Source organism: Euprymna scolopes, chromosome 33 (assembly GCF_053919585.1).
Source record: "Euprymna scolopes isolate OS-2025 chromosome 33, ASM5391958v1, whole genome shotgun sequence".
Taxonomy (NCBI): domain Eukaryota; kingdom Metazoa; phylum Mollusca; class Cephalopoda; order Sepiida; family Sepiolidae; genus Euprymna; species Euprymna scolopes.
Genome location: NC_136514.1, coordinates 2,088,052 through 2,110,000, shown reverse-complemented (window position 1 = coordinate 2,110,000; position 21,949 = coordinate 2,088,052). Strand labels below are relative to the sequence as shown.

The following is a 21,949-nucleotide window of genomic DNA, read 5'->3' as shown; positions in this document are numbered from 1 at the left end:
AGGCCTTTATGCCATCGAATGCCTTTGATATGTCAAGAGCAATTCCTCTAGAAATGAAGCCTTTGTCGAGAGATTTGCTAATTCTATGTGATATTACTGTTAGCACGTCTGCTGTAGATCTAGCAGAACGGAAACCATATTGCGTGTCACTAAGAAGGTTATTTCTGCTGAGGTGGTTGACTACTTCTCTATTTAATATGGATTCCAGCAACTTGAGAGGGAGATGACTTATCACCTGAATTCTTAAATACAGGGCATACTGATGAGGTTTTCTAGGGTGTTGGAAAGCATTTCTCCTTAAGGCAACGCTTAAACAGTTTTGTAAGTATGGGGGCAAGTTCTGGTTGCAGCTTTTTTAATACTATAATTGGAAGGCCGTCAGGGCCAGTTGCTTTACTGGAATCAAGGTTCTTGATTAGCTTGGCGACCTCACGCACAGATATTTGTATATTACCTAGCGTGTTGTGTGTTGTTGGAGGAAATACGGGGAGTTGATGGCGTTCGTCGCATAGGGTAGAATTTGCTGCAAAGTTCTTGGAAAATAGTTTGGCCTTGTCTGAAGCTGACGAGATGACCTCTGGACCATTGATAATGGTTGGGATAGAACGCACACTTCTGTTCAGGATCCTATTTGCTATTTGCCAGAACTGGTAGGAACCAAGCCGCTGATCAGCTACTTTGGATTTAACTGATTGAGCATATAGCTCTCTTGCATTTTTTATTACTCTTTTACAGTGGTTGCTGGCGGTCCTGAAAGCAGCTTTAGTTTCATTGCATCTATTACGTTGGTAGCTATGGAAAAAATGATTTCTATGTGCGATGGCAGCAGCACATTCAGGGGAGAACCATGGCTGCCTATTAGGTTTTTGTTGGAATTTTTTGGATGGTATGAATTGGTCTATGCCAACAAGTAACCATTCGGTCAGGTCTGATACTATAGAGGACACTTCCTTTTTAAACATGGAATGGAGACGTAGATCAGATATGAATGTACGGAAGCTATCCCAGTCAGCCATAGAGTATCAGTATACAGTACGGTGGAGAGGTACATCTGTAGACTTATTATATTTCATTTTTATCTTATCTGATACAACGGAGTGATCGGAGGATCCCAGAGGAGATAGAACGGCACATGAGCATAGCTCCAGAGAAGTGGAGAGAAAGAGGTCTAGAAGGCTTGCGTACTGACCGGTAGTATCGGGCAGACGGGTGGGCTTGCAAACAATCTGAGTGAGGTCATAGGCAATGGCAAAATCATGACAGAACCTCCCCTCATCGTCAGTCTTATTTGAGTGGGTCAGCCATTCAACATTATGGACGTTGAAGTCACCACAAATGTGGATGTTAGCCGCGGGATGAGCAGACAGGATGTGGTCTATTTTCTCCGATATACTCTTAAAGATAGTAACCCTGCTGTTGTGCAGGCGATAGAGAGCAAATATAAATGCGGTGGTGTAAGCAAGTGCAACCCGGAAGCACATATAAGGTAAATTAGGGTCTTCTCTGGAGATATCCCTACCACATGGAAAGCCATCTTTAATGTAGTCACATATTTCATGCCCATGGCGATCTTAAAGGTCAGATTTAGATGTTAAGTTAGAGTATCCATTAATTAAGATCTCATTTAGGGAGGTGGTCGGCCCTATTCCAGTTTCACTTAGAAAAATATGTCTGGTTTTGTCTCCTGTAATTGGGTTTCAACCTCTGGAAGTTTGGAACGTAGACCTCTGACGTTGAAGAAGGAGACATGGTAGTAGGGGTCTACGTTGGAGGATGGGGTTCTAGGTTTATTCGTGTTTTTTTTTTTTGGAGATATTTCATGTTGAGGATTTTGGGATTTGTGGAACAGGTCAGCATACTTGGTTAGATCTGTACAGAGAGGGAAAGTAAGAGAGAAAAGACGGGAGATTTTTTTTTTTTTTTGCTTCTCAGCTAATTCCAACATAGTCGCTTTCAAGTCCAATATAAACAAATCTATGTATGTTCTCTTAAATAAGTGGGTTCTATTAAACTTGCACCATCATTGCTAATTGTTACAGTGCTGCTTTACCGTCCATCCGGCACTCATTTACCCCTTATCCTCGAGTGTCTTTTCATTCTTAGTAAGTGATGAATCTTAGTAAAATGAAAAATGAAAGAAGCAGACGTGTTAAACAACAGAGAGAAGAGAATACGGAAACCTCGTCTGCCACCTCACCACTGCGACTACACAAAATTGATCAGCTCATTCTGCCGACAAACTTGATGCATGTTTGAGATTGAAGAATAATCCAGTTATACTACAATCGCAACTTAGATATACAAGAGAGGAACAATAGAAAAAAATTAATGATTGGTCACAGAGAATCAATAAAAAGAATTAAAGGTGAACGCAAAAAGAATAGATGAACTAGAAAAGAATGTGAAGTTGGGTTAGCAACGGATTCATAATGACAATCGCAAATGTAAAAGTATGAAAAGTGACAGAAAAACAGAAAACAAGATGAAGTTGACAGAACTCGAACCAAGCAACTCGGAATGCAACTGCTGATCGACTGAAGTTCTGAAGAATCCTGAGTGTATTTAGTATCAACCAGGCGAGAGAAGATGTGACACAAGGCTGGAAGGTGCAGAGATTAGGCAATGGACAAGGGATGGTGAACTCTGACCTCTGAAAAATTGTATGCACAACCATATCGGCATTCCCCGATAAGACTGCTACAGGAAGTTACTTACAAACTAAGACTTTCCCAAAGCAAGAAGTGCGTTATTGAATGTATGTATCATTTTCTAGTTTTTTCTTTTCAAATGCTTGCGAAATTATACACACCTGACAATTTCTTTTGTTGTTCTCAAAATCAACACAGACGAATTTCTAGTTTGCAATTTACACATGCTTGCGAAATAATATACAATTTATTTGTTGTTTTTAAAATCAACAGAGATGAATTTTGTCAACACAAGTTTATTTACAATTCACTTTTGGCCATTGACAAGAGAGAGAGAGAGAGAGAGAGAGAGAGAGAGAAGAAACAGAACACATGCGTTTAGCGGTAAAGATGCGTTGTGTGTGTGTGCGTGTGTATGTGTGTGTGTGTGTGTGAGGTGACGAATGAACTTGTCACTCACGCTGGGCAACTGCCGGTTCTTCTTTCTTTTCCTCTCTTTTTGTTTGTTTTATCCGTGTCTTATAAATACATCAGAAGACATTCCTGAAATGTAAATATTTAAAATATTTAATTATTTTTGTATTATTTTGCATTATGCAATTCTAATTTTCCTTGCTTTCTTTGTTTTCGATGATAATTACAATTCAGGTCATTTTTATAGGACAGAAGAATATAGATCATCTGAAATGTGCGCGTGTGCTTGCCTCCGATTTTGTCGGCGTCGCCCCGACTCAATATTTTACAAAGTTTAAAAGTTGAACAAAGCAATACCACAACCTGGCAGAAAATGGAACACAAGCCTCATAATGATCCAGTCTTTATCAAACTGATTGTCGAAAGACCGATTTGTAATGGGTATACTTGGCGTAAGAAAAGAGCCGGCTATATTCGTCTCGATTTCCCGCCATCGTTCTCACTCTATTTATCGTTCCTTCTCTCTCTCTCTCTCTCTCTCTCTCTCTCTCTCTCTCTCTCTCTCTCTCTCTCTCTCCCTCTCTCTCTTACTTTCTCCCTAGAGAAAGGCAGAAGCGTGTACTATATCATCTTAACGCTTCACATTAAAATTTCCCGCCATCGTTCTCACTCTATTTATCGTTCCTTCTCTCTCTCTCTCTCTCTCTCTCTCTCTCTCTCTTACTTTCTCCCTAGAGAAAGGCAGAAGCGTGTACTATATCATCTTAACGCTTCACATTTAATTATTCCTTTTTACTTTAATTTTTTTTTAGGCAAGCCTGGTTTCAATTCTTTTTTTTTTCGGTTCGTTCAGAATAATTATAAATATCAGGATTATTAAATATAAGACCTGATAAGCAGAAGAGGAAGTCGAAAAGTGTACAATGAAGAATGGCTGGGAAGTCTTGAAAAGGTAGGAAGGAAATCAATAAATAAACGAAGCAAATGTTTCATAACGAAAGAAATAGAAAGATGAAATTAGAGATCGCAATAAACGAACGAGAAAGATTACTAACTAGAGAGTAGAGAATAGGAAAAACAGAAAGAAAAAATAAAGATTGTGATGGTAGCTAAGTTATTAACAGACTAAAGTTTAAGCACCAAGTTTAAATATTGTTCGTTTTCATAAAAAACTTATACTTGACCTTGTATCTAACTTCCAGGAAAGTAAGTAAAATAAAAGACAAATCAAATGGTGAAAAAGTAAGGGTGCTGTTTAATATGTGTGTTGCATGGTTCTTATTAGAAGATGACTGATGTTATATATTTGTTGTGTGTTCAAATTAGAGAGTTCATATTGTGTGTGAGATAGACAAGGTATATATAACGAGAGAGACAGAGACATTTTGATACTGACATGTATTACACTTTAGATGAATGGAAATATATAAATATATAGATAGATAGACCAAGAAATAGTGCGTTTGGCATTTATACTGTTTGACAGTTCTTTGAATGGGAGTGTTTCTATAACATTGACACATATATTTCTTTACCTATTTTTGATATGATGATTTTCACAAAGTTCTTATAATATAAATTGACAATACCTTTTCTGTTGAATAACATAACACGAACACGAATATTACAAAAAGATGAAGCTGTTCGTTTATTCCATTTCGACCGGTCAATGGCTTTGCATCAAGGAATTCAAGTCTCTACATGATTCTTTCTTCTCCCCTCCGCTTCCAAGGTTCCATGTCAGTTCTGTCTCTGACTTACTTCTCTCTTCTCCCCTGACTAACTGACTTCTCTGACTGACTTATTTAACTAAAGCTCTCTATATTAAGAACTCACAAAGTCATTGCATTCCCAACATATGCATATCATACTCATGGCCTGATATGATTCCTCTAACCTAATTTTCCTAACCCACTTTACAAATATGTTTAATATTTTCCATTGTCCGTTTTTAAATTCCTTATTTTAATTTAATTTCTTTAACAGAAACAACATTCATCATTACATTCCTTTTTCAATAAACAGATATCTAACTATTTGATGTGAACTAAACAATGGTAATTCTACATTCCATTTTCAATAACATTCTTATTATTTATTTTAACTTATAGTTGGAATTCTCAATTCCAAATCTAGCTTCGCAAGTTCAAATCCTCGGCTATCCCATCTCATATTTACTCACTTACAAGAACAGGCGGCTGTTCTTTAACATTCCTATCACCCTTATTTTCAAAAAATGTACGCATTTTTAAATTCTAGTACATTTTTTCTCTATATCTACACAACCACTAAGAAAGATCAGACTAAAAAAACTACTTTAGTCAGCCTTTCCAACTGACTTCACAATTATTATTTATTTATTAGATCAGACCCTCTCTGATCTTCTTGGCATTTACTTTTTGGGTGTAGGGTATTCATCCCCTGATCCACGTCATCTGCTTTATCCAGCCACCCTTATGCCGTAAACTAGAGGTCTCACTTTACCTCTTTCGAAATTGACGACTCCTTTTGTCCAAAAGTGCCTTGATCGTATCATTTGCCCGGTTGTTCTATTAAGTATGGCTTTGTTTTCATTTTGTAACTATCTTATCTTTTCCGGGACATCTCAAAGCTCATAATTAATCTTCGTAGTTGGCTTCCAAAGTTTAAGATATACCTTTTTTTCATACTGATTCACTTGGATTTCCTTGCTCGGACTCTTGGAACTGTTTTGTGGTTTACATTACAATGTGGTATGTAACAATTAACTCTAACTAACCGTAACTATTTAGTTGACAATTTCTTTTGTCATCAATTGAAATCTTAAAGTAAATAGCATTCCCTTCGGAAATCAATCTTAACTCAAATCAATACATTGTTTCTCATTTCCGCTTGTTCGGTGCGTCCAATCTATTACTCAACCAAACACACATATGCACCCAACTATATATCTACTAGTGAGTGTATCTAATGTAATGAGAGTCGTTATGTATTATAGCATTTAGCGACGGCTCCAGTTACACGTCGATTGGCCTATGAGCTGCATTTCTAGGAACTCAAGCGGTGGCGTTACACTGTGTGCATCATATATCGGAAATGAAATAACTCGTTAGATCATATACGGGATTAGAAAGCATTCGATCACATATTGGAAGAACACCAAAGAAGAAATAAGATTTAATATAAAAAGAAAAGGTGAAATAAGACAAATGGGGATTAAAAACGTAAAAAAGAAAAAAATGATATAGAAGAAGAACAAGGAGAAGAAAAAGAAGATAAAAACGAAGGAAAAAAAACAGATTAAACAAGGTTTCGAAGATTAAGAAGAAAATCGCATTCTATTGATTCTTTCAGAATTTCTCGTGACGGTCATGATCCTCCAAATGATGATAGTTTTAACTCTTGTGCTCCAGTGGACACAGGTTTCGATACATAAATAAAAAGAGAAGAAGAAGAAGAAGAAGAAGAAGAAGAAGAAGACGTGAAGGTTAAATGTACCTGTTTGGTAAAAGAAGCAAAGTGTAGTATCTGTTTCGATATTACGCATCATCTTTTTTGTCCACAGCGAATTCATCATTCGTACATTCTATTAAAATATTTGTCAAACGGACACCGGGATGCAACATTGCGGTGATGGGACAGGAGTTGGAGCTTAGTTCACAGTGTAGGACCAATTATATTAAAGATTCTTTTTCACCTTACAAGAAAGAGAGACTTCAGATAGATGCACCAACAACAATACTCCATTCATGTGCAAATAGTGGCTTTGTAAAGGTAAAGGATACACTAAGTTGCAAGTAAATTTCTAGCAGACTGTTGTTCAAAATACGACTATTATTAAGAATACAATTGTGAAAACAGAGTTAAAACAGATTCTGAACAATATTAATAAATCAGTTGTAAAAATATTTTTAAAGATTGCATAGAACATTTAAAAGAGTACGATTGCTAATATGAAGATTGTGTAGAATATTGTTAACACGAAGATTGTGAAGAATATTGTTAACATTACTAATGTAAAAAAATATTGTTAACACAAAGATTGTGAAAAATGTAGGTAACACAAAGATTGTAAGGAATATGGTTAACACGAAGATTGTAAAAGAATAATGTTAACACAAAGAGTGTTAATAATATTGTTAAAACAAACATTGTAAAAGAAGATTGTTAACACCAAGATTGTGAATCTTAGGAACATTGTTAATCCAAAGTTTGTTAAGAATATTATTAACACAAATATTGTAAACGATATTGTAAACACAAATATTGTAAAACAATATTGTTAACACGAAATGTGTAAAAGAATATTGTTAACACAAAGATTGTGAAGAATACTGTTGACCCAAATTTTGTTAAACACATTATTAACACAAACACTGAAAAAGAATAGTTTTAGCACCGAGATTGTGATGACTTTTGTTTACATAAAGATTGTTAAGAATGTTGTTAACACAAATTTGTTGAGAAAATTGTTAATACAAACGTTGTTAAGAATATCGTAAACACAAAGATTGTAAAAACATATTGTTAACACAAAGATTGTAAAAAATATTGTTAACAGAACGAGTGATAAGAATATCGTTAACACAAACATTGTAAAAGAATATTGTTAACACAAACATTGTAAAAGAATATTATTAACACGAAGATTGTTAAAGAATATCGTTAACACGAAGATTATTAAAGAATATTGCTAACACGAAGATTGTTAAAGAATATTGTTAACACAAAGATTGTTAAAGATTATTGCTAACACAAAGATTGTTAAAGAATATTATTAACACAAAGATTGTTAAAGAATATTGTTAACACGAAGATTATTAAAGAATATTGCTAACACGAAGATTGTTAAAGAATATTGTGAGTACGAAGATTGTTAAAGAATATTGTGAGTACGAAGATTGTTAAAGAATATTGTTAACACGAAGATTGTTAAAGAATATTGTTAACACGAAGATTGTAAAAGATATTGTTAACACGAAGATTGTTAGAGAATATTGTTAACACGAAGATTGTTAAAGAATATTGTTAACACGAAGATTTTTAAAGAATATTGTTAACACGAAGATTTTTAAAGAATATTGTTAACACGAAGATTATTAAAGAATATTGTTAACACGAAGATTGTTAAAGAATATTGTTAACACAAAGATTGTTAAAGAATATTGTTAACACAAAGATTGTTAAAGAATATTGTTAACACGAAGATTGTTAAAGAATATTGTTAACACAAAGATTTTTAAAGAATATTGTTAACACGAAGATTTTTAAAGAATATTGTTAACACGAAGATTTTTAAAGAATATTGTTAACACGAAGATTGTTAAAGAATATTGTTAACACGAAGATTTTTAAAGAATATTGTTAACACGAAGATTTTTAAAGAATATTGTTAACACGAAGATTGTTAAAGAATATTGTTAACACGAAGATTTTTAAAGAATATTGTTAACACGAAGATTATTAAAGAATATTGTTAACACGAAGATTTTTAAAGAATATTGTTAACACGAAGATTGTTAAAGAATATTGTTAACACGAAGATTTTTAAAGAATATTGTTAACACGAAGATTGTTAAAGAATATTGTTAACACGAAGATTTTTAAAGAATATTGTTAACACGAAGATTGTAAAAGAATATTGTTAACACGAAGATTGTTAAAGAATATTGTTAACACGAAGATTTTTAAAGAATATTGTTAACACGAAGATTATTAAAGAATATTGTTAACACGAAGATTTTTAAAGAATATTATTAACACAAAGATTGTTAAAGAATATTGTTAACACGAAGATTGTAAAAGAATATTGTTAACACGAAGATTGTTAAAGAATATCGTTAACACGATAATTATTAAAGAATATTGTTAACACGAAGATTGTGAAAGAATATTGTTAATACAAAGATTGTTAACGAATATTATTAACACAATGATTGTGAAAGGATATTGTTAACACGAAGATTGTGAAAGAATATTGTTAACACAATGATTGTGAAGGAATATTGTTAACACAATAATTGTTTAAGAATATTGTTAACACAAAGATTGTAAAAGAATATTGTTAACACAAAGATTGTAAAAGAATATTGTTAACACAAAGATTGTGAAGAATATTATTAAAACAAAGATCGTGAAGAAGACGAAGATTGTGAAGAATATGGTTAATACGAAGATTGTTAAAAAATAAAATTATGGCGATTGATAGAAGCTGAAAAATTAAAGAAAATAATCGCAACACTTTTTTTGTTGTTATAAACAAAACGGTGATCCTTGGTTACAATGGCAGTTCGTTTTTTTACAGATTCCCTGTCGATAGATCTTTTTTAAAATATGCATCCATTTTAAATGCTGACGCTGCCCAGGTAACGAGATATGGTTTTAAGAATGCAAACATAGATATTTGTAAAAGTATGAAAATAAATCTAAGAAGAATTTAAAAAGAACAGAAAGAACAATAGCGTAGTTATTGGTTAAAATTCCATGGAGCAAGAGCGTTTGTTGCTCCATCGAATTTTATTTAATAAATGTTGCGTTTGGTTTAGTTTTTTTGTTTGTTTGTTTGTTTTTGTTATTTTTTTTTGCATTTTTTTGTATTCTATAGTGCATTGTCAGCTCTAAAAATATCATCATCATCAACAACAACATCATCGTCATCATCTGTACAACATTATCATCGTCATCATCTGTACAACATCATCATCGTCATCATCTGTACAACATCATCATCGTCATCCTCTGTACAATATATGTTTTACATGCCTACGTATGCTGATTGACTTTTATAAATCGATTTCCAAACACACCTATCTGTTCGAATTTTTATCAATTCTATCATTATCGCCTTCTTTCATATTTTCTCACAAAACACTGTGTTATTGCAAATATGTATACGGCATAATCACGTTGGCACAACACTTCTCGTTAGCTCACTGGTAAAGCAACGTTGAGTCTGGTCAGTACCAGATTGGTGACCAATTTAGGTATTCCAGGCGTTGTATGTTGGAGGACGTCGACACCTCCCTGCAGAGTTGCAAAAATCTAACATCATCATCTCCCCTAATGGGGATGTTCATGCGGCTGGGGACTGTTTGTGAATTTCATACTCCCATGGAACTTCCTCCTTTGGAGGAAGCCTGTTAAACACTCAAAGGGTTAGTGCTGTTCCATTATTATTTATTATTAACTAGTTTACATTTACTCAAACACTCATAATTTCTCGAATGTGACTAAATCAACAAAGTCTCCTGTTCTGCACATGAGTTTTTATGCAGTCTATATTTAATCTACCTATACTCTCATCAGATCTAAGACTCGTATTACACATATAGCGTCTCATTTTTAATCATTTCTCTCTCTTCATGCAACGCATATCCCCATTCTTCGGTGGTCAAATTTCACTCTCATACACCATCACACTGCATACGCTAATAACACCGTTTATCTTTGCAGCCGACATTTACTTCACAATTTTCAAGTCCAATGTAAATAAGTTTTTGTTTACTTGTCCTCTTAAATAACAAAAGCCTACTCACGTTCCACCATTACTGATTATCACTGAGTTGTCTCACCAAATACTTAACACTTATTAGCACTTATCCTTGAGTGGCTTCTTGGCCTTGATGAGTGGTGAGATTCAAGAGGAAATGATATTACTAGTATTGATCATGTTGTATCACCTACTACCTAACTCTTATTAACCCTTATCCTTGAGTGGCCTCCTAGCCTTATTGGCGACTTTCAAGTAAAAATAGAAAAAAACTTTATTTCCCGAGTAGGATTGTCCCCAATAAGTGATAGATCTTACAGTAAAGGAGAAATCATGGTAAAAACTGGTGTTATGGTAAAAAACATGGTTAAAAAAACATGGTAAAAAAACATGGTAAAAAAACATGGTAAAAAAATCATCGCAGTAGTTTGAATTGAGCATCATTTACATTAAAATCAGCAAAGACATTGACGTGGATAGAAGTGTAAACACGCAAGATATGATCAATTTTATCAGAGGTACGCTGAAAAAATAGTAAATTTGTTATTGTGCAGATGTGGCACTATATATTGTAAATGCCACTTCGTTGTCCCCCCCCCCCGTAGCCGAGAAGTGGTTTGGTCACTGGCAGAAGGATACAGGGGTAGGGACAATAATGCAATTCGCGATGACTCATTCTCTTTCTCAGCCAGCAAGCGTGGAGTGAGCACGTATATTTTTGTCTTTCCGAAAAGGGGGAACTCCTCTTCCTCAGCAGTTATTTAAGGTTAGATAAGCTCTTTAAAAGTTTAATCGTAAAAAGTTTAATTGTTAAAAGTTTAATTGCTAAAAGTTTAATTGTTATGAATTGTCTATTTTTAATTGTAAATTATTGTGAATACTTTTTGTAAAAATAAATAATTAAGATTTTTTTTCTTTTTTTTCTTTTACTCATGTTCACCCCTTACAAAGCATATCGCCACTTGGACGTAAGCGGCTACTATTTGGGGCCAAGTCTAAGAAAGATTAACAAGATATTTGTTTATGGTACATTTAAATTTCTGCATATCAGTACAGTCAGGGAAGCGGGCAGCAGGAAGGGAATTCCAAAGTCTAGCTGTTCGAGGGAAGAAACTAGCAGAATAGAAAGCTTTCTAGCATTTAGGGACAACAACTGTGAAGGGGTGAGATCTTATTGCTAAACAGGTTTGTCGGGGATATGCACGTCGAGGGAGTACAAGTGAAACAAGTTCATCAAAACACATTCCATAAAAATATTTGTAAAATAGATACAGTGATGCAACATTGCGGCGATGAGACAGGGGCTGGAGCTTAGTTGATAAAGCGGGACCGATTAGATTGACTCTTTTTTGGACTTCATCCAAAAGGGAGAGACCAGTGGTAGATGCACCAGCCCATATGTGGCAACAATACTCCTTGTATGGGCGAATGGTGGCCTTGTATTATTAGTCGCGTGCAAGCGACTCTATAAGTCACTCCTCGGTCGGTCGGTCCGTTGGTCGGTCTGTCGGTCTGTCCGTAACACTTTTGTGCTTGGCCTTTTTGGTTAAAATCACAGGTCTATTGCTAATAGATAATGTTCTTAGCTTTTTAAGTTTTTCTTTGTCTTTTGGCCAAGATCAAAGTGTAGTACACACACACACACACACATTTTAATTTTTAAAAAAATGCGCACACACACACACATTTTAATTAAAAAAAAAAAATGCGCACACACACACATACAGAAATTGTATATATATCGTTTTTGCAAAAACGCTGGGGGTTTCATTAGTTAGCTTTAGATTCCACAGAGTGAATGAGGTATTGTGGTAAATATTTCCAGTCAAGAGTAAAGTCGCCAAAGACTCCATTTTTACTTTAGTTACAAAGACCCTGCAACACTCCCCTTCCCCAGATCTTATAGGGCCTTGTGCCTAAATTTGTTTGTCTTTTAGAGAATTTACTTTTTTTAATTTTTTAATTTTATATTGGAATTTTTTAATTGTAATTTTTTCTTTAAACGAAATAAATTAAATATAAAGATCAAAGTGCAGTATCTGTTCCAGCAGATACTGCAAGCAAAGACCATATGTGGGTGAAACCCCACATATAAGACCTTGGTCAATGTAGGGGCCACCCTTCATACCAATTGTCACTATCAAGCTCCCCTATTCCCTGGGAATTCCCCCTTCACTCCTCACATTAAAAATCGGCCTTGTGCCTAATTTGCTCGGTAGGGGAACAAATAAATACCGCTTTTCTTGGCCTTTTGGTCAAGATCAAAGTGTAGTATCTGTTCTTACTACATGCTGTACTTATGTTTGTAACTTTGTGATATAAAGTGAGGGATCACTTTTCTGTATTAATGTAATGTAAAATGATCACCCACTTTACAACCAGTCAGTCTCAAAACCATTCAAGTTATTCTCCAGATCATTCAAGTTGTTTTTAAAGGATTCCAGTTATTTTTTAAGCATTCAAGTCATTCTTAAGGTCATTCAATCCATCCTTAATTTCATTAAAGTGATTCTAAGTCATTTGCTTTTTATTTAAGTCATTTTAAGAATTTCATGTCAGTCCTACATTCACGCATTCATTCATTACACGAGAGCACGCGACTAATGGCTATCAGCCTTGTATATATTACAATCTGTGTTGCGCGTTGTTTAGTCTGCTAAACTATCAACCTTCTTGGCGAGAACCCAACAAAAAGAGGGCATAATCGAGAAATGGAGGAGCACCCGGAGAAGATACCACACCCAATTCCAGGTATGCAGTCACTCATTAAAAAAGACTTCCAAGTAAATATACCCATAGTGTTATAAATTGGTTGCACTAATCACTAAGCGTTTATCATCGTGTTAAAAATTGGTTGCCGTTCCCAGGACGGTTATTGTTAGGATTATTAAGTGTTTATTGTAATACTAATGATGGTTGGTAGGTTGTTTTTGTTTTACGGCATATCAACCCTTTTCAGGTTATTTAATGCCGAATCCAAAGATTTTGAAGAAAAACTTTTTTAATAAAATATATTTGTTGTTTTCAAGTCGGATTCTGTTCAACCCATAGTTGGGACCCTAACAAGTATTACCAGAGTGGACCTGGGAGCAATAGCAATTAAAGGGTGGCTCCACACTTCCCAAAGCCTGCAAGATGGGGCCTCACCACTGGATATAGTTTAAGGTCATATCCAGGACCGTTAATACTAATGACCAATCCATAGCGGTACACACACAGTGGAGGACAAGTACGAATGCAGCACTGTAAATGCTACAATGAAACGCATCTATACCTATTTAGGCTATTCTATCAAGAAGTTCCTACAACATAGAAAGTCATCTCTTATATAGCTACAACTTTTATGCACAGGATGATCCTACGTGTGTGTTTTGAGATCATGTTTAAGTAGCTTTTTATTTTTAAAAAATGGTCGGTAAAAAAATCGTCGGTAAAAAAAATCGTCGGTAAAAAAAAAATCGTCGGTAAAAAAAATGGTCGGTAAAAGCTGATGAGCTAATGCACTGTCCGAGTCTCTGAAATTAATTCATTTTCGGCCATCTAAAATCTCAACAAAAGAAAAATCTATATATCTATATAAGTAGGAATGTGTGTGTCAGGACAATTCTCAACCTATATACCCAAGGAAATTTTTATCTACAGATTTAAAAATTGATATAAACAGTATTCAGACATGTTCCGTCTGCCTGCTTCCCACCTGACTACAACTTGGATGTGTTCAAGTCCAACGTTAACAAATTCCTAATGAACCGCCCCCTTATATAAACACTTCATCAAATCTCCACACTAACGTAATGTACTTGCAATACCCCTTATTATCCCTGAGTGGCTTCCGGGCTTTGATAAGTGGTGATCACTGTGTAAAAAAAAAAAAAAAAAATGAAGAAAACTTTTAATTGGAAAACAGCCTGCTAAGGTGTCGAAATTTAAAAATTAGTACGTGGGGGGGGTCATCGAATTTTTATCTGTTTATCAACTATTTCACGAATGCGCATGCGTTTACCGTTCACGTGACAGAGTCCTCGTGTTAAGAATAATCAGGTTAGAAAACACTTTTTAAATATCGTGTCTAGCTGGCTTAGTGACTCACTGTCTTTAAATTTTGGTTTCAATATCAGCTCGATTATTTTTTTGTTTTCTTACAAGAATTGAACCGTTTAGAAAACAAACAATACTTGCACATACACATGCCGCAGTTTCTTTCCATCTTTTTTATTTCATTTTATTTAAGGAATTTAACGTTGCGTTTAATACTTACGATTAAGAAGTCTGCATTACTTAAAATATAACATTGATGCGTATTTTAGGACAGAGCAGCGGCAGGCGGCCTGCTAATAAATAAAGAAAATCTACAAACACATAAATAAATAACAGATTCAATTATGCATAATTCTTCTTTAGAAATTATAATTATTTTTTTTTAAAAATAGATTAAATAATGAAAATGATTGTCACCCGTAAGTTTATTTGGCAGACACGACAGGAAGACGAATGAACACATTTCTAAAGAAATGGCAGAAACACTAGAGGAAGACCTCCAATCTGTAGTGGAATGGGGACAAAAGTGGTTGGTCGCGTTCAATGCTGCCAAGACTAAACTAGTTTCATTCAATAATTACAAGAAACCCTCTCTACCACCCATAGCAATGGCCAACGACTCTTTATCTGAGAGTCCATCTTTCAAACTCCTTGGCCTAACGTTCACAGGAAACATGAGTTGGAACAATTACATTGAAGGCATTGCCAGGGCCGCTGCAAGAAAGGTAGGCTCTCTCTACCGTGCTAGAAAACTACTAACACCCGAAAGTATCCTGTACCTCTATAAGGCCACCATTCGCCCATGTATGGAGTATTGCTGCCACATCTGGGCTGGTGCATCTGCTACTGGTCTCTCGCTCCTTGACAAGGTTCAAAAGAGAGTCGCAAACCTGATAGGCCCTGAACTGGCATCTAAGCTTCAGCCTCTGTCCCATCGACGAAATGTTGCATCCCTCTGCCTTTTCTACAAGTATTTTAGTGGTGAATGCTCTGACGAACTGCAATCACTTGTGCCTCCACGACGCGAGCACCCTCGACAAACCCGACAGGCTACTAGATCCCACCCCCACACTGTAGAGGTCCCTAGATGTAAAAGATCTTTTTACTCCAATAGTTTCTTCCCCAGAACCGCAAGACTCTGGAATTCCATTCCAGGTCCCTGCTTCCCCAACAGTACTGACGTGCAGAAGTTCAAGTGTAACGTGAACCGACACCTTGCTGCCCAAATCCCTACATAGTACCCCAGTAGTTGTTGCCCCTGATAGTAGCCCCCTACACCAAAGTGGCAATTTGCCTTGTTTGGGGTGAAAATGTAATAAAAAAAAAAAAAAAAAAAAAGCTAAAACGTGACTTCTCAGTTTTATTTATTTTTTATTTTTTTTTATTTTTTTGTCCCTTTGGGGTTTCTCGCAAAGAGTAAATTAAATACTATCATAAAGAACTTGATTTTAGCATTTTTTTACTGCCAAGAGAAATAAAGGTGACTTTTAATTGAGGAAAGAAAGGCATAATTTTTTTTTTTTTTTTTTTTTACCAAAAAGACGTACATTTTTGTTGGGCGTTAAAAATGGCTACGTAGAAAAAAAGTATTTTATCATACGTTCAAAGTCATTTACCATTTTTTCTTCCATTTTCTTAAAAGAGAATAAGAAACAAAAAATCAACGAATACTGACTCGCAAAACAAGGTGCTGGCGATTTCAAGTGGCTGGTGTTCGTGCAAGGATTGGTATCGGATAAAGATGCTGAGACTTAACGAAACTAGAAAGCGAGCCAAACCTGACACTATAAAAGTTGGGCAAAGACTGCCAACGAGTGATTATGGCGTATGTGTTTTTATTTAAATTTTTATATACGGCATAATCACATTGACACACCGGTTCCCGTCAGATCAACGAAGTTAAGCAACGTTGAACCTGGTCATTACTAAAATGGGTGACCAATTTGGGAAGTCCAGGTGTTGTATGTAGGAGGACGTCGACACCTCCCTGCAAAAAGTTGCAAAAACCTAACGTTGTCATCTCCCTTAACGGGGATATACATGCGACTAGGGACCGCTTGTGAATTCCATACTCCCATGAAACTTCCTCCTTCGGAGGAAGCCGATTGAACTCTGAATAGGGTTGGTGCTGACTGCACACAACGAGTGATTAGCGTGATAAGGGATTAAAAAAAACATTTGAAGAATCCGGCGTCGCCTACATAAGAAAAATACATAAAAGTAAAAAAAAGAGAAAATTTATTCTTCAGGAAAAATAAAAAAAGGAAGATCATAACCCCCCCCCCCCGCAGAAAAAAAAAACGCAATACATTGATAATCTAAATAAGTTCCCACCAAATCCATGTTCTCTGTTCGGATCCCTGAATTTGGTTACAGACTGTCCATACCGCACAAAAACTTGTCTGAATTGAATTGTTTTGTCAGTCTTATTCTAAGACAAACAAAACAATTCAAATCACATAGATATGCAGATGTAGAAATAGTCAAATAGGTAGAAAAACGTAGTAAGATCAAAATAAAATAAGAAATATTAATTTAAACGTGTTGGTAAGATGTTTTTAGAGTTGACTAGCTGGCAGCCCGGCGTTGCCCGGTCGAAAAATACGTTTAAACATGATATTTTAATTTATCCAGATCGCGTATGAATTATTATCGAATTAATCCTCTATTGCATATTATGTATTCCGAAAAAGAAATTGCCTGGTGGATTAATTCGCAAAAAAAAATTTTTTTAATAAAAATGATAATGTCTTTTATCAAATTCCGTCTGTGTTTACAATATAACGTCAGCTTATATTTGGGCTTTACGATGAATGCCCTGGAAAAGTTATTTCTGATTAATGATTATTTTTTAAATATGGAAACGAAGAAATGATTTGCGGCGATTTTAAATAGTACCTCTTTTTTATCCTGAATTGAACTCAGTAATAAGAAAAAATTAAAATAAAATGGCGAGCTACGCCTGCCCTTGAACAGGAGATCATCCGATGTGTAGTCGAATTATCTACTACTAATCTATATCTCCAGGTTATAATAAATCTTTTTTTTTTTTTAAGAAGAAATGATTTGCTGAGATTTTATTGTCTCTTTTAGTCAGTGTAATGTAAAATATTCCCCTCTAAAAATTCTTACTTTTTATCTTTAAGAGAGAAACGCTATTCTTAAGATCGGTTTTATTCGATTTTCGATACTTATCTGATGAATTTCTGTACAAAGCATATCTAAGAACACTGTCAGGCATATAATTTAGTTTTGTGTGAAATTTTCAAAAGATAGGCTTAGCCGTTTCGGAACATATAAGGAAACAACTCTCAAACACAAAGTAACGTTTATCTAATAGTAGAGAGTGAAACAGAGATTCATAGACATATAAACACGTCGGTATAACTACTACGGAATCTTCAGCAGAAACGCCATTGAAATAACCTACTCTTCCAGAGTCTCTATGCGACGAAGGCTAAGAAAATTTACGCCGGTGGAGGTGAATGCCTGCCATAACAGAAATGTAATGGCAAGTCGGATATCATCGAAGCAGAAGTATTTAAATAGCGCAGGGCTACTTCAGATAACGCTTCCGTGCACACGAGACGCAGCAGCATGTTTTTTTTTTATATATTTAATATAAATACATAACCCTAGCATAGCATATAATAAAAATCACAAGAGTAATGATAATGATGATACAGGGGTGACCATTGTCTCTTAAGACGTAATAAAGGCATCGCGCGCGCACACACACACACACACACACACACACACACATATATATATATATATATATATATATATATATATATATATATATAGGGCCACTTTAATTAGGGTTCAGGATTTTACCTAAAAATTTGGTCAGTATATGCCTATTACTATTCTAAATTATATTGGGAGTAGTAATTACAAAATCAAAGTTTAGAAATGTTGTATTTAAGGAAAATATGAATTAACAAACGCAAAAGTATTGGATGCATTTTAAAAAAAATTCTTTTTCTGAAATAAATTTAAATGACTTTTGCTTAGTGTGTTGCAATAATGCAAACGAGTTATCACTGACCAATCAGAGAGCTTTGTAATAAAATAATGATATAAAATTCTTCCACTTTTGGCTCACTCCTTCAAAGTTAAGCAGTTCATTTATGAAAATGCCTAAAACTAAAAAGTTGTCAATAGAATCTTGAACCCTAATTAAAATTATGAAGAAAAATGTAATAATGTAATGTATCCAATATTTTTGCGTGGCACTATATATATATATATATATATATATATATATATATATATATATATATATATATATATATATATATATATGCACATATATATATATATATATATATATATATATATATATATATATATATATATATATATATATATATATATTCTTGGTCGGGTTGATTAGGTCATGACCGGTGATATCGATACCTACATACTGAGTTAGATTAATAAATTAATCACTATTTACGCAGACATTTAGAAACGTACATATTCAAGTGTAGTGTAATCACTTTAATCTTCTTCTGCTATATATATATATATATATATAAGAATTTTAAACGAAAACTTGTGAAAATTCTTCGTAAAATTATTTATTACCTTGGTGCAAAAATAATGTCGTTTTTGACGTATATATATATATCTGATAAAAAAACGACATTATTTTTGTACCAAGCGAATATTAAAAAATGGAATGTCATAACAATTAAACGGCAGTCAATCGGGAAAAAACAGATGTAAATGTAACACGCAAAATAATACACAGGCTAACGTATTAATATACAGTTGAAGATAAAGTCACAAATTAGAATTCCCTAATCTTGTACGTAAAAAATAAATACTGCATCCTTACAAGTGATGTCATCACTGTTTTGGTTGTTATCATGAAAACATCGAAATATGATGCGTTACGCTTCGCTGGACCTTACACATATGAATGAACAAATGAGAAAACGTAGCTGGTACTTTTTTTAAAATTCTATGTTCATTTAAGAATTAAAACAAAAATTACACGCACTGTTAGGATGGGTGAAGTGGAAAACAAGATTAATTATGCGTTAATGACTCTAACCAAAGGATATTCATGTCGCGTCGAGGAGATAGAAAATGAAACGGTTCGTGTGTAATTAGAAATATTAAAAATACTAGCCTCTTTTTTTTAAACAGAAATCTGAACTTAGCCAGATTTATTACTTTCGAATCAAGACATTTTAGCACTAATTTTTTTTGTTTAAATATGTAATTATTATTATTATTATTATTATTATTATTATTATTATTATTATTATTATTATTATTATTATTATTTTACAATTTTGTAAAAGGCTTTCTCGTTGGGAACGGCGATAGTGTTAATACAACTTAAATATCTAAAGTCAAAGGAATTAATCTGATGTTTAAGAAAGAAAATCCAACTAAAAACATCAAACATTTGAGACTACTGTGTAGAAGTAGTGTTAAAGAATAGAGAGAGGGAGAGAGAGAGAGCGAGAGAGAGAGGGAGAGTGGAATTATAGTGTAGACACGTTGATCGGAAGTAAAGATCAACTGATTTGATTGCGTGTGAGTCATGTGATCAGGTTAGCTGAATCGATGAGATTTGATTTGGACTCAGAAGAGAACGGACGTCTTCCCCTTGTCTCCTCCTCTTCACTGGGGGGGACGAACGCTGACGTGTGTAGAAGAAGAACCCACACAGGCCGATTTCACTTTCCACCTTCTGCAGGACATCTGGGAAAAGTGAAATAAACTATAGAACCAATTCCTTGTCTTGGAGTGATTGAATCTTCATCCAAAAACAGGTATCAAGTCTCCCTCCAGGACGAGAAATTCCAGATGGTCCAACATCGAAGAAGCAGAGGTAGGTTCTGAAAATACATGTCACTCACACACGATTCCCTTTATGATACAACATAAATATATAATATAACACGTCATCTCTTCTAATCCATTATTAGAGATGACGCAACAAACACTTAACAGCATCACTAGACGATCAGACACACAACGACATTAAACTGATAAGATACTCAAACACTCCACCCTTTATTATAGAGCAACAACGTAACAGTAGTAGTAGTAGTAGTAGTAGTAGTAATAATAATAATAATAATAATAATAATAATGGTGGTGGTGATTATTATTATTATTATTATTATTATATTATTATTGTTATTATTACTAGAAGAAGAAGAAGAAGAAGAAGAAGAAGAAGAAGAAGAAGAATGCATGACATTATTGCGATGTCCATCGAGATGTATGCAAGAGAGTTTGACTGCCGTGAAAAATGGTACGATCATATTCCCGAAGGTATGGTGGAAAGTGATGATATGAAATTATTGTGAGATACGAACACTCAATGTGATGATGTGTTTGAAAAAAGTAACACAATGTAATAATCTTTGATATATCAATGCCATCTATGTGAATGTGGAGGAAAGAGAAAACGAAAAAATCGAAAAATACCAAGATTTAAAAAAGGAGATAAAAAGCTTGTGCAAGTTGAAAAAGGTAGAAGTTGTACCAATTGTGATGGAAGCCATGAGGAGTATAACAAAAGGTGCCTGACCTAATTGAGTGTCGTTAACTACGAATTCTGATGCGCCACGTAGTCTTATTACGGTAGAAACATCCTTCTCAAGCGTGCTACGTACATCCAATATATTTATTTCCTCCAAGACGACTGCCATTGTCTGATTTGCATGTTAAATAAAATAAAAGAAGTTTTTTTTCTATAACTAAATTTTACTTGACTATAAATTCTAAAAATTAATTCTACTGTATTCTGTAAGTTAATCCTCTCCTAAAAACTAAGTCTACCCTACTCCCCAAGCTGCTACTAACACTCATACATTACACACGCTTAATATCAAGTCATTCTGTAACACGTTATCCTATTCCTAAGCCAACATATAAATAAATATATATTTTTTTTAATTTAAAGGAGAAATATTAAACCATATCTTAACTCCTTCTAACTAACCTGTTGCAAATATAGTTGTTTCCACTGCATGAACTTTTACTCACCCCCTCCTCCAGTAACAATGTAATAGCAAAGTCCCTTAATCACTTTGAGGTGTGTAATTTCTCAGTAGACATAACATTTACATACTAACCCAGTAATATTAACTACCTATGCGGGGTTGCAGAAATACGTGGATTAGGCGCAGGGTAAACCCTCTCGGTGCTGATAGACCCGTAGATCTTCCCAGGTCATCCGTCTAGGAGAAGGAAAACTCTGAAGCTAAACTTAAGGGGAGGGAGGCCCCTCCATTCTTTGATGACATCCTTCCTAGAGCTGATGACTCGAACAAATCACCGGTCTGCAAACCTAAACTGCATAAGGAGTAGATAGGCACTGTCTATCGCCCGAATGCCATACTCCTTC

The 21,949-nt window shown here is 34.5% G+C and overlaps 1 protein-coding gene and 1 pseudogene across 1 annotated transcript in view; one reads left to right on the top strand and one right to left on the bottom strand.

Annotated features, from left to right (window-relative positions):
- The window catches only part of LOC145258089 (synaptotagmin-15-like), a 906,872-nt gene that overhangs the window by 698,139 nt on the left and 186,784 nt on the right, over window positions 1-21,949 (bottom strand). The window lies entirely within an intron of this gene.
- On the top strand, window positions 12,764-12,902 carry LOC145258488 (U2 spliceosomal RNA; annotated as a pseudogene).